Source organism: Amborella trichopoda, chromosome 10 (genome assembly GCF_054954075.1).
Source record: "Amborella trichopoda isolate Santa Cruz 75 chromosome 10, AtrichopodaSantaCruz75HAP2 v2.0, whole genome shotgun sequence".
Classification (NCBI taxonomy): Eukaryota; Viridiplantae; Streptophyta; class Magnoliopsida; order Amborellales; family Amborellaceae; genus Amborella; species Amborella trichopoda.
Window position 1 is genome coordinate 25538631 of NC_142345.1, and position 14338 is coordinate 25552968.

A 14338-nucleotide genomic window follows, 5' to 3' on the forward strand; every position below is an offset into this window, starting at 1 on the left:
GAAGATCCAGCATGAAGGTGAGGAAGAAGATAAGCATCAAGAAATCAAAGATGGAGATGATATCTGGTGATTATCAAAGAAAGATCGAACATTATCATCTGAAGAAAGTTATAAAAGCCAAGTGAATAAATGAGAATGTCGCATATTTTTCTTGGAGATAGGTACTCTTTGGGCGAACATAACTAATAGGTTGAAGAAGTACTGAAATAGAGTAAGAGAAGAGAGAGAAATCGATTACATGCTCTGAGATACTTGCTTGAGGCCAATGAGAGAAGAGAGAGAAATCGATTACGCGCTCTGAGATACCTGCTTGAGGCCTGTCTTCTGAAAGGAACAAAGACAGAGGATTAGCATCCCTGCTATAGATAAAGTATATGGGCTAATATCCCTTCCGATGTTATCTCCTTTTATATGTTTGAACATCTTATTTATTCAGAAACAAATGTATAGGTCTTAAGGCTATTATCAAGAATAGTTAGCCTTATTTGATTTTTATCACATTATTTGGTCAATGTAAATTGTAACAGGAAATTAAACTCTTGGAACTATTCCTTTCCAAGTATATAATATAAAAACCTGTGGTTTCTATGATATGAAATATATGGCCGCATTTGGTCACAGATTTGTTATCCTCTGGTTAAGCATTTGATTAGAATCTTATCATGTTTTAAATTATGTTGAATTTTTAAAACATCAAATACACCCTTTTTCATATGGCAATTCACATTTTCCAAGCGTCCAAACAGCTTTTTAAACTGAAGCATTAGACACTTTGACGTGTATATGATTGGAACGACAATATTCATGTCTAGGTGATAAAGATGTTGAATCAACCTCCCCATGAAAATTATAGAAACATGTACTTATTTTTTGATACAATATTTTTCATATAAATTTTTTTTTTTTATATGTACCTATATTAAGAAGGTGATTTATTTAAATATTTTATTTTTTTTTAACAGTACACAACTTTATAACCCAATAAATTAAAATTTTTGTTCACAACTTTCATAAGCTCTTCTTCGATACATCTTCGATGGGTCAAGGCCTTGAATCACTATTTGAATACTGCTCAACTCCGCCTATAATACGGCCTTACAAAACCATCGTGCAAAAACTACTTACCATCCACCATCTTCCAGCGAAACCATCTCCGATCTCAGAAAGCCACTTGTCTCTCTCTAGATCGGGAAAAGAGGAACATTCATGTTCATCTTCTCTCTCTCTAGCAGCTTGTAAAAGCCCGAGAGGTCATTTTCTCTCTGTGCTCTTTGATTCTCAGATAGCCAGGCAATAGAGGACCCTTTGATTCCACCTGCGAGCACGAGCACGAGCACAGGCGGGCAGAAGACTCTTATGAGAAGATCCGATGCCATTGCTTATGGTACACCATATCAGAAGGCTGCAGCTCTTGTTGATCTGACTGAGGATGGAATCGGCTTACCAGTAGAGGTTCTTGAGGGTACAAGATTTGAGAAGGTAGCAAAGTTTTACTCTATCTTCCTGCAATTCGATTTGCTTTGGAGCCTTAATATTGTTGCTTTCGTATTGATAAATTTTCTTGAGAAGCCTTAATGGAGCGCCCATTAAAACCCCATCTGAAATAAGTTTAAAAAAAAAAAAAAAGATTTTATTTTGTCATCGGCTTCCGAAGATCTGCCATCCAGATTTGAGGTCTGATCTCAAGCATTCTTAGTTGACCCTCACATATAAATCAGTTCGTCGCTCGGGTTTTTTTTTTTTTTTCCTGTTTTTCCGGATCCGTTGTGTCTTTGCAAGTTCTGGTGTGCTTCTTCGGCCAGGCTTTTCGACCTTTTTTTATTTCACGGCCATCTCTCTTCTGGCCATCCTTCTGTGTTTGTCTCTCTGGCTTTCTGCTTCTGTCTCTCAGATTCCCTTTTCGCCTCTCCCACTTTCCTTTTTATCTCTCGAGCTTTTCTCAGATGCCCTTTGCACGGTCTAAGAACCATTCCTTTTTCTTTACACCGTCCATATATAACCTCAAAAGCAAAACGGGCGCAAAGTGGGGTGTCTAGTGGGTGGAGTTTTATTGCAAAACTTTGAGGACCATCTTGTTCACCTTATAAACGAGGGACTATACTATTAGTTGAATACTCTTTGACTAGTTTTTTAAACCATTTTGTTGCACGCACTTTTCATGAACCTCTCTACAAAAGTGACATGCACCTATGTGTATCCTTGATGGACCAATTTTTCTCCAACCAAAAAAAAAAGAAATGTCTCGGATTCCTTACACTTCAAGCCTGACTACTACTAACCTGAGTCAGTCATCGCCTGAGGCCGATCAGCAGCTCTGATCATTTATTTGTTTTCTATGACTTAATGATCGTTGCACTGTTTTTGAAGCCCACCATATTTGTTTCATGGTCTTCCTGCGGCGCTTATTCTACCCGATAGACCTGCTTGGCACCCTTCTTCCCTTGATTTGGTAAAACCCGTGGCCTTCTCTCTCATTTTGTTTTTCTTGAGTTTACCACAACTTCATGCCATATAGAATTAATTGTTTAAATTGTGCCCTATTCAAATCCATTGCAAAGAGCTAGTCTCCCATTCACAACTACTGTTTCTCTCCCTAAATACAATTTCCACTTGACAACCTCTTTGATTTCTAGTCGTATTTTGACTCTATGATTTGTCTCTCTGCAGAGTCGTGTTTCGACTCTCTGATCTGGTTTAGATCTTACTGTTCTCAACTCTGAAGCTAAAGTCCAACTGTGCTTGTTGATCTACCGTTGATTTCTGTTGGCTCTTCCACGTGCCTCCTGTTTGATGATGGAATTTCTCGATCCTAGTTGATGATCGAGTTTTCCATTACTCGATTATGTTTAATTATTCATTTTTCTGTTGCTCAATCCTATTGGATGGTGGAGTTTTCTATTACTCCATCCTGTGTGATCGAGTTTTTTTCGTTACTTGATTCTGTCTATTCCAGAGGCCTGTTGATTTGCTGTTATGCGAGACGTCTCTGTTCGAGGGGTCGGTTTCTGAGGATGGCTAATTTGTAGTTGCTCAAGCCTATTATGTTCCTACTCTGCCTTCAGTTATCCAAACTCAAGTTGCTCTCTCTTAACTCATCTTGAGTTTGAGAGGGTGTGTGGAAATTATAGAAAGCTACACCTATTTTTTGGTACAATATTCTATTTCCTTTTATATATACCCATATTAGGAAGGTAATTTATTGAATATGTTACTTTTTTTAGTAGTATACAGCTTTGTAACCCTATAAATTAAAGCTTTTGTTCACAACTTCGATAAGCTCTGAAATACATCTTTCATGGGGGCTTAAGACCCAAATATGCATAAATACATTTTCTCACACAGCCTGCTAAAGAAAAAGCCCAATACTGTGGCAATACTGTGGTAAAAACTTGATGAAGGAAAAGCCAAGCGTCCACAATCCATTTCTACAGTTCTTTTATGAAGATTGGCTGTCTAAGGACGAATGATCAACAGGAAAATATACAGTAGTTTCCACGAGTATTGTTGGGAGTAATCACACCAACAATTCATATTCATTCCACCACCTGATATTATCAACAAATCATGGCGATGAGTCGTTGTCTGTGTATTTAGTCCACAAGAACAATGCTTTTCACAACTAATTTTCAAGTACAACGCCTAAGTGTAGTTGATAATGCATATTGAAATGTAGTATCCTGTATCATTGTCATTGGGAGTGTTGAATGTGTTCTCATGGTTATCATGATGTTCATCGCTGAATAATTGAAGTAAACCTTTACCATATGTTATTTGAAATGGAATAATATACTTTGTAGAAATACAATATTATAGAGCTCTTACATGACATCTATTATCCTTTGCTTCCACGAGTGGTGGGATTAAGTAATATTGTACTCTTGTGAATTCTCCCCAAAAGAGCCATTTCAAGCACCTTTTGGCATTTTGCACCTATGGAAACCCCATTATTGCACTCTATTATTGGTTTGAAGCATTTTTTGACAAGCTATTTACCCAAACAATTACGCCCTAGGTTGTATTGGATTGGCCCATGTAGGTTCGAGTGTTTTTTTTGGTCCCGTGTCCTCTAATAAGTAGAGGGGTGTTTTTTTGGTCCCGGGTCCTCTAATAAGTAGAGAGGCATTTTTTTTAGGAAAAAGTCTATATAGAGCTGAGGCTTTAAACAATCAAATTAAAGCCCACATCAAAAATTTCATTAGAAGAGGTTGTTTTGATGTTCAAATATCCTCAAATTGATCATCTCGACATCAAGATGTATGTACATAAGAAAAAAATGGATTTCAAGTTTTGTAATAGTGCATCTTGTAACGTATTTTTGGACTATTAATTTTCCAGATTTTCAAGTTTTCATAGATCTGCTCTATCCACACTATTCTTGAAGCTTCAAATTTTTATAATTAAAGGTGAAAATATATTTTAAGGCTATCACAAAGATTTTCAGTATTTAAACCACATTTCTCGATATTATTTGAAAGTACATTTTACTTTGATTGTTTAGAGCCTCGACCTTTTTTTTATATCTTTTCCTTAGAAGTTGTTAGGGAACCTTGAGAGTTATCTTATCTTCGCTTTGTTGGTACGAAATCTTTTCCAATATTACTGTCTACCTCTCAGCTGTCTCCTATTTATTTCGGACGGGTTTCAATGAGTTCCTATCATGGGAAATGGTTAAAAGAATATTCAAGCTCCAACTTCCTTATAATTTTGTCACAAGATATCTCTTGAGATTGGTGCCCCACCCTTTGCCAGTGATCAAATCAACGTCAATGTTGAATTATCTCCTTTCTGAGTCATTGGCCAGTCTTCTCTATTAAAACGATTTTTGGGTAGTCGGAAGAAGGCCCTACCCGATTTTTTATTAATAGAAAAATGATAATACGTAGTTCCGGCATAACCATGATTCTGAAAGCATCCTTGAGTGAAAGAGTTACTATATCCTCCACTGGTATCAAGAACGTATTTTATCCGGTGTCCACACATCGATCACCACGGGTAATTCTGCAGGCAAATTATAAAAAGTGTATAGAAAAATGAAGCAATCTACAAATTGCATTAGGAAGAAATGACTGTATTCAATGTTTAAAAACAAAAAAAAATTGTGCCTTTTATTTTAATTTTTTGAGCATGTATACTATGTTCCCTTGGGAGCATAGTTTTCTTCTATTCCCTTTGTATTCCCTCAGTCAAAAGACCTACTTGGGAGAGTTTTTTATTTATTTTTATATGGAATTTTGAGAACTACTTAAGAATCATTAGATGATTATTCTCAAAATCAAAAAATTTGAATTTTGAGTTTTTTAACCCATAGATCTCACCATCTAAAAATTGGATAGTCTCTATTCAATGTAGAGAAATTATTATTTTTCAAGTGCATGGCAAGTGCGATTAGGAATTTCTTTTATTCAGTTGATTTCCGGGTTGAGAAGGTTGGATTCCTAAAATTAGCTGAGGGAGTAACTAGATAGTATACTTGCGAGAGTGCATAATATCTTTTAGCTTTTTTTTTTTAATTATTTTTTAGAAAACTAACGAAGGCCTCAAGTCAAAAAGTCATAATTTGGATGATGAAAATATCCATTGCCCGTGCATGAAGCAGTCACATTCTCGTAGACGCTCACTCACAAAAGACGGTCCAGTAGAAATTACTTGCGGAACGAAACCCATACCAAAAGTTATCGGACCGCCTTTTCAAAAATACCAAGTGCTGGATCGCAACACCCTTGTGGCGAACGGAGGGCCACTACTACTAGACTACTTGGTCTATATGCCAGATAGCATTTACAGTATGCTAGACTGCTCGGTCTATATACCGGACCGCATGTTCAAAAAGTGCCTTCTTGCCACAGTGAGTTGTCGGACTGCCACAATTCAATGCTAGACCGCCACCATAAAGTGACATATTGTCTTTGGTAAGAATGAGACGGCTTCATTTATAAACAATGGTATTTTCATTCTTCAAATTATGACTTTTTTGTTAAGGGGCCTTTGTTATAAAAGTCAGTTTTTGAGTAAAAATTGTAATAAAAAAAAATTAGTGACCAAGTTATGTAAACAAAATTGAGTCATGGGGGACTTTTATAATTTTTCCTTATTCTTTTGAGAACATTCTATTTACCGCGTCGTCGGCCGACAAGGATCCAATCGGCCAAACACTTCCGAACGCGGTTAGAACTGTCACAATAAAAAACACGCATTCTGTCTTGGAAGAGGGATCTCCGCGAAAAGGAGTGATTAATATGATAGGAAAATTTGGAAGTCCCTTAGGACTAAATTTTGCATTTGCTTTACCCAAGGTTTTGAGGAAGTTGTCGACTTGGATCAGATTTGGCAGGTATAAGCTGATTCTTTGCCATCCATATGAATTGGCCCAAATTTTTCTAATAAGTGGTTTATGAAACATGTTTGTGTGGAAAGCTTTGGGTGCGGTTTTTATAAGGTTGCAAACTTAAATAATGCAATTAAGACGCACCTCCAAATTTTACAATAATATGTAATTTTGTTGTAAAAACTGTTTAGGAAAGCTTACGTAAATATCCATTTTAGTTTTCATTATTACCAAAATACCGAATACTTTTTGTTATTACTAATATTGTTATTATTGATATGTCCATTTTTTAACTTCATAAATTTTTTTTTGAAAACAGATGAAACTACCCATTTTCTGTTTTTTCAAAAACCGAAATCAGGCCAATTTCGGTTTTTGAAAAACAGAAAATTTAAAATTTTCGATTGTTTAAGAACCAAAAATTTAAAATTTTTGGTTATTTCAAAAACCAACTCCCAAAACGACACGTTTCAGGCAAAAAACCAGATGCCCACCTTCGTTAGTCTGCTCTTCAAAACCCCACAACCATGGCCTCTCCGGTTAACAAAGATGGTTTCAAAGGGAGAGGTTTCAAGGAAAGAGGGGGTCTCTAATTGAGAGAGGGGGGTTTGAGAGAGATACCGTTTCAGAGAGATAGAAAAGAGCTTAGCAAAGATGGTTTTAGACAAAGAGGTTTCAAGTAGAGAGGGGTTCTTTGATTGAGAGAGAGGGGCTTGAGAGAGATATAGAAGGGCTCTCCCATTTTAGCAAAGATGGTTTCAGAGAGAGAGGTCTCAAGGAGAGAAGGGGTCTCTGATTAAGAGAGGGGGGGAGAGAGAGGTTTCAAGGACAAAGGGGGTCTCTGATTAAGAGAGGGGGGTTTGAGAGAGAGAGAGAGAGGGTTTTAGAGATATAGAGAAGGGGTTTCAGAGAGAGATAGAGAGAGGTAGAGAGAGAATACGTAGAGGATTCTCAAACCCCCCTTTGAGATCCCCTCTCTCTGCGTATTCTCTCTCTACCTCTCTCTCTCTCTTTGAAATCCCTTCTCTATCTCTCTGAAATCCTGTCTCTCAAACCCCCCTCTGAGACCCCTCTCTCCCTGAAACCATCTTTACTAATAGGAGAGGCCATGGTTGTGGGGTTTTAAAGAGCAGACAGACGAAAGTGGGCCTCTAGTTTTTTACCTAAAACTTGTCGGTTTTAAGAGAGAAAAAATTTTGGTTTTTGAAGAATCGAAAATTTTTAATTTTTGTTTCGATTTTTAAAAAATCGAAAATGGGTAGTTTAGTCTTTTTAAAATTTTTTTGTTAAAACTGACATATCAGACAGAAAGTATACGGTATTTTGGTACTAATGGAAACTAAAACGGATATTTAAGTAATTTTTCCAAAATTTTAAGATTATCTAAAAATTTGTTCTCTCTAATTATACAATTTTAAAATTAAAAAATGGTTAAAATTGATCTATAAATATATGAAATTCTTGAAATTGGATGGTTTAAATAATATGTGGTAATATGCACTATTTCATGGACTCAAATTTTTTTTTTCCATATTCATACATCTCGATGTCGAGGTGATCAATTATAGGGTTTTTCAACATTAAACAACTTTTTCCGATGGATTTTTTAGATGCATCTTTAATTCTATATTTTAAGGTTGCAACCTGGTTATAAGATGATCTTCTAGGTGATTTGGAGCTTGATAGTCATCTGAAACATTTGAGAATCAGAGATACTCTAGATGGGTGGGGACCATTGAAGAATATCATATCTCAAAGATTTTGTGGCAGAAGATGACCTAGACGAATACAGTGGTTATGACTTGCTTTTTCATTTTCACGAAAGATGCTTTTTACAACTATTTTCAATTTGCAATGGTTATGACTTTTGCTTTTTCTTGCGATAGACTATTTTTGTAAGGAAGTAAAAACTGGCGAGGGTTACAGAGAGGTTAAGCATGGAAGTGAAGGATGAGGGTGATGATGAAGATAATGGGTGCAGGAAGATGATGGATCACCCTCATGTCATCTTGGCGAAAGATGAAGTTCTCGACTCTGTAAGAAGAGCTTCAAAGATGGTGGTGGGATCTTTCTCACCACTATCTAATGACTATTTTGGCTTTGATGACTGGGCAAGAGGGCCTAGAGTTCGTAGTATGAGCCTGCGGTTAGGAAGATGGAGGACAACTGTTGTGTCTTTATCTTAGCATCTGCTAACGATGTGCGGAAAGCTATGCAGGTTCTAATACAACAAGTTCGAGGTAAGCTCTTAACAATTAGAGTATGGAGCTCTTTGGTTCATTCTTCCTTAATTTGGAAAGATTTTTATTTGATTAGACTATTTGGTATCCTGTTGCATGAATTTTTATATTTTTCAGAAGCTTGGGAATTTATGTGGGGAGTTTGTCAATGGGGATATGTCTTATGTTCAGATGAGAATTAAGAGGAATTTGTTTTCTCTTAATATCACAGCCATTAGATTATTTGTTCAAGGAGATGAATTTTAATTCGAGTTCAGATTGAAGGTCTTAGAAATGGTATCAAAGAGGCTAACAAAGTAAAACCGAGAGTGACTGATAATGACTCTATGGAACCAAAGTGGCAAAACTGTACATAGGAGAGGTCGGAAAGCGGGAGAAGGTAAGGCCTTTGGGAAACAGGGTTCTAAATAAGTGTCGTAGAGAACAATGGTAACCAAGCCTCAAAGGTGGAATAACCTTACACGTGGTTGATGAAATAACGGTAATTTGAAAAGGAAAGTGGCATATGATGCGATGCCCAAGTGTAAACAAATTTGGGCTCCGAAAAACAAGCAAGTCAAAGTAGGTGACAATTATGTAAATTAAAAAAAGGATGGCCAAGTAGCCATACAAAGACATGAGGGGGGATCCCAAAAAAGAGGATATGGGGATATGGCGATAAAGACATTCAAAAGACAATTACAGGGGATATGGGGAAAATAAATCATATTCTTAAGGGTGGCGGGGAGATCACCTTTGGGGACATAGTTCCCCCTATCAACCAAGTATCATGTGAGGCTAACATTTATCCATTGCTTGACTTGGGGGGCTTGACTAGCATTGGCGGTTTAACCTTTAGTATAGGGGAGGTCTTTCGAGGTATTAAAGGAAAGGAACCTGCTACTGGAAAACATGCCTTAGGAAGTAGGAAGAGAGAGAGTACCTTCTCTCTAGAGGAAGTAGCGGTTGTTTCTCAAACTCTACAAGATTATTGCCACAGTGCTTGAGGCTTCCTGGTGGAGGAGCATGGAAAGGTTCTTGTCTTTTGGAAGGGCTGCTTGAAGGAGGTTGATACAAGGTCTGAGGGTTACAGCCGAAGACCAAGGCCTGCTGATCGTGGTCATCGAAGAAGGGGTGGGGGATGACATTGTACCAATCCAAATGCTTCTGGTCATTGAGTCCTTTACCTTCTCTTTAGGGGTGGAGGACAGTGACTTAGAAGACAAAGTTAAGCTTCCACTGCCTCCAATGTCTTTGGGCTGGGTAATTGCGAGATTTTGCCTCCATTGCTGGGTGGGGCAGTTGTAGAGAAAGATCAAGAAAATGAAGGTATGCTTTCTATTGTGGATGGCGATGGGGCACGTGGTGAAGTTATTAGTGATGGAGCTATTGGTGATGATTCCGCAGAGGTGCAGCTACTGTTAATTGACGGGGTAGATGAAGATAGGGAAGAGGGGGAGATCACATAGGGTGGAAACTTAGAGGGCGTTGTTGATGTTGAAGTAGGGATTAATGGGCATGGTGTTTCAATTATGGTACTTGATGATAATTTAGAAGAAATATCTACAATGTGGGATGATATTGTACTGGGGTCCAATGTCCCTAATGCTCAAGTTTTAGAAGTAATTAAAGAGAGGGTTAAGAGGGTTAAAGAGAAATGTAAACAGAAGGTTTTTTAGGGATTAAAGCAATGTAGGTAGAATTCACTCCCTTAAAAAGATACCCCCTCCGAAAGAAACCCCTAGTCATTTCCAAAAGTTGACCGCAAACCAAATTCCAAAGTTTTTGAAAAAAGATTAGAGGGAGTCCTTCAGGACCATGGGCCTTATCACCCGGTAATACAAATACCGCAATTTTAAGTTCTTCCATACTAATGTCCTTATCAACAGAGTAGACAGATAGGAAGCAAGCCCTTTGAAACCTACCCTACTCAGATTAGGCAAAACATTAACTTCTGAGGAGAATGCCTTTTGGAAATGACTAATAATAGCTTGGGACATACCTACACTGTCGTCAGTCTCCACACCCTGAATAGTAAGACCAAAAACATCATTTTGGTGTCGTCGGGCATTTGCAGTAGCATGAAAGAATTTGGTGTGTAAATCACCTTCTTTTAGCAATCTGACACTAGAACTTTGTTTCCAATACACATCTTCCACCCTTCTGAGGAAGGAATTTATAGAATTGACATTTGATAAATGGGTAAATTAGACAAACAAGCCTTAATCAACATTATTCTACCCCCAAAGGAAAGATACTTAAACTTTCAAAGGTCTAACTTTACTTGAATGCGCTTCAGAATTTTATCTCAAACAACAATAGGTAGACGGCCATCCGAAATAGGCGTACCCAGATAAATGATTGGGAACTTATCAACCTTACAACGTAAAATCTGAGCCACTAATTTTAAAATCTCATCACTTCAATTCAAACCAACCACTGCAGTTTTCCAAAAGTGAACCTTAATACCTACGGCTACTTCACAACAATTTAACAGGGCTGCAATGTTGCTCACCTGATCGATCTGCGCTTCGATGAATAATAAGGTATCATCAACATATTGCAGATAAGAAATACAAGGGCCTCTATTAGGCATCTGAAATCCAAAGAAATGGTCATTCCTAGCAACATTAGACAGCATTAAGCTGAAACAATCAGCATAAAGAGTAAACAGAGCGGGTCACCTTGACGAAGACCCCAGGTCGCCTTGAAGAAACCAATTGGACTTCCCTTTTACAGAATAAAGAAGTGTACTGAAGATAAATATCCAAAGATCCATTGTCTCTATTTATTACTAAAGCCCATATTCTTCATCACCTCTAATAAAATGCTCTGCTCAACCCTATCATAAGCATTTTCCATATCAAGTTTGATCACTACCCCAGGTAACCAGCTTTTAATTTGAGAGTGGGTGCATTCTTGTGCAACGAGGACACTGTCATAACTCCGCCTATCCTTCATGAAGGTCGATTGAGGACCAGAGATAATGAACGATAGGACCACCTTCAGCCGTTTAGCCAATACCTTCGCCACAAGTTTGTACACGCTAGTAACAAACTAATGAGTCTAATATCCCCCAAAAAGGCTATGGAAGACTTTTTAGGGATTAAAGCAATGTAGGTAGAATTCACTACCTTAAAAAGATACCCTCTCCGAAAGAAACCCCTAGTCATTTCCCAAAGTTGACCGCTAACCGAATTCCAAATTTTTTGGAAAAAGATTGGAGGGAATCCATCAAGACTAGGAGACTTATCACCCGATAATACAAATACCGTAAATTTAAGTTCTCCATACTAATGTCCCTAACCAACAGAGTAGACAGATTGGAAGGAAGCACTTTGAAACCTACCCTACTCAGATTAGGCAAAACATTAACTTCTGAAGAGAATGTCTTTTGGAAGTGACTAATAATAGCTTGGGACATACTTACACTGTCGTCAAACTCCACGCCCTGAATAGTAAGACCAAACACATCATTCTGACGCCACCTGGCATTAGCAGTAGCATGAAAGAATTTGGTGTTCAAATCACCTTCTTTCAGCCATTTGACTCTAGATCTTTGTTTCTAGTACACCTCTTCGACCCTGCTTAGGAAGGAATTTATAGGATTGACATTTGATAAATGGGTAAATTAGACAAATAAGCCTTTATCAACGTAATTCTACCTCCAAAGGAAAGATACTTAAACTTCCAAAGTTCTAACTTAACTTGAATGTGCTGTCGAATTTTATCCCAAACAACAATAGGAAGACGGCCATCCGAAATAGGCATACCTAGATAAATGATTGGGAACTTGTCAACCTTACAACGTAAAATTCGAGCCATTGAATTTAAATCTCATCACTACAATTCTAACCAACCACTGCAGTTTTCCAAAAGTTAACTTTAATACCTACGACTACTTCACAGCAATTAACAGGGCTGCAATGTTGTGCACCAAATCAATCTGCGTTTAGCAGAATAATAAGGTATCATCAGCATATTGCAGATAAGAAATACAAGGGCCCCCATTAGGCATCTAAAAACAACAGAAATGGCTACTCTTATGAACATTAGACAGCATTAAGTTGAAACATTCTGCATAAAGAGTAAACAGGAAAAAAGAGAGAGGGTCACCTTGATGAAGACCCCGAGTCGCCTTGAAGAAACCAATCAGACTTTCCTTATACAAAACAGATATGTGTTCTGAAGATAAACATCCAAAGATCCACTGTCTCCATTTATTACTAAAGCCCATATTGTTCAGATAAACATCCAAAGATCCACTGTCGCCATTTCTTACTAAAGCCCATATTGTTCATCACCTCTAATCAAATGCTCTACTCAACCCTATCATAAGCGTTTTCCATATCAAGTTGGATCACTACCCTAGGCAACCCGCTTTTAATTTGAGAGTGGGTGCATTCTTATGCAACAAGGACACTGTCAGAAACAGCCTATCCTTGATGAAGGCCGATTGAGGACCAGAGATAATGAATGGAAGAACCACCGTCAGCCGTTCAGCCAAAATCTTTGCCACAATTTTGTACAGGCTAGTCAACAAACTAAGGGGTCTAATATCACCCAAAAAGGCTATAGAAGACTTTTTAGGGATTAATGCAATGTAGGCAGAATTCACTCCCTTAAAAAGATACCTCTCTGAAAGAAACCCGTAGTCATTTCCAGAAGTTGACCGATAACAAAATTCAAATTTTTTTGGAAAACAATTAGAGGGAATCCATCAGGACCAGGGGCCTTATCACCCGATAATGCAAATACCGCACTTTTAAGTTATTCCATACTAAGTTCCCTATCTAATAGAGTAGACAGATTGGAAGGAAGCACTTTGAAACCTACCCTACTCATATTAGGCAAAACATTAACTTTTGTGGCGTATGCCTTTCGAAAGTGACTAATAAAAGCGTGGGACATACCTACACTGTCATCAAGCTCCACACCCTGAATAGTAAGACCAGAAACATCATTCTGGTGTCGCCTGGCATTAGCAGTACCATGAATGAATTTGGTGTTCAAATCACCTTCTTTCAGCCATTTGACCCTCGATCTTTGTTTCCAGTACAGCTCTTCTACCCTTCTGAGGTAGGAATTTGTAGGATTGACATTTAGTAAATGGGTAAATTAAACAATCAAGCCTATATGAACGTAATTCTACCTCCAAAGGAAAGATACTTAACCTTCCAAACGTCTAACTTAACCTTAATGCGCTGCAAGATTTTATCCCAAACAACAATTGGAAGACGGCCATCCGAAATAAGCATACCCAGATAAATGATTGGGAACTTGACAACCTTACAACGTAAAATCTGAGCCACTGAATTTAAAATCGCATCATTACAATTCAAACCAACCACTGCAGTTTTCCAAAAGTTAACCTTAATACCAACAGCTACTTCACAGCAATTTAACAAAGTTGCAATGTTCTGCATCTGATCGATCTGCACTTCTCAGAATAATAAGGTATATCAGCATATTGCAGATGAGAAATACAAGGCCCCCCATTAAACATCTGAAAACCAGAGAAATGGCCACTCCTAGCAACATTAGACAGCATTAAGCTGAAACATTCAGCATAAAGAGTAAACAGGAAAGGAGAGAGCGGATCACCTTGACGAAGACCCCGGGTCACCTTGAAGAAACCAATCGGACTTAACTAATACAGAATAGAGGAGTGTACTGAAGATAAACATCCAAAGATCCATGGTCTCCATTTATGGCTAAAGCCCATATTCTTCATCTCCTCTAATAAAATGCTCCACTCAACCCTATCATAAGCCTTTTTCATATCAAGTTTGAT

The 14338-nt window shown here is 37.8% G+C and overlaps 1 long non-coding RNA gene across 1 annotated transcript; it reads left to right on the forward strand.

Annotated features, from left to right (window-relative positions):
• The first annotated feature begins 993 nt into the window (after positions 1-993).
• LOC110006415 (uncharacterized) lies at positions 994-3805 on the forward strand. Its single transcript, XR_002279363.2, has 2 exons — positions 994-1479; positions 2954-3805. It is a non-coding gene; the product is annotated as an uncharacterized LOC110006415 (long non-coding RNA).
• Positions 3806-14338: the final 10533 nt, after the last annotated feature.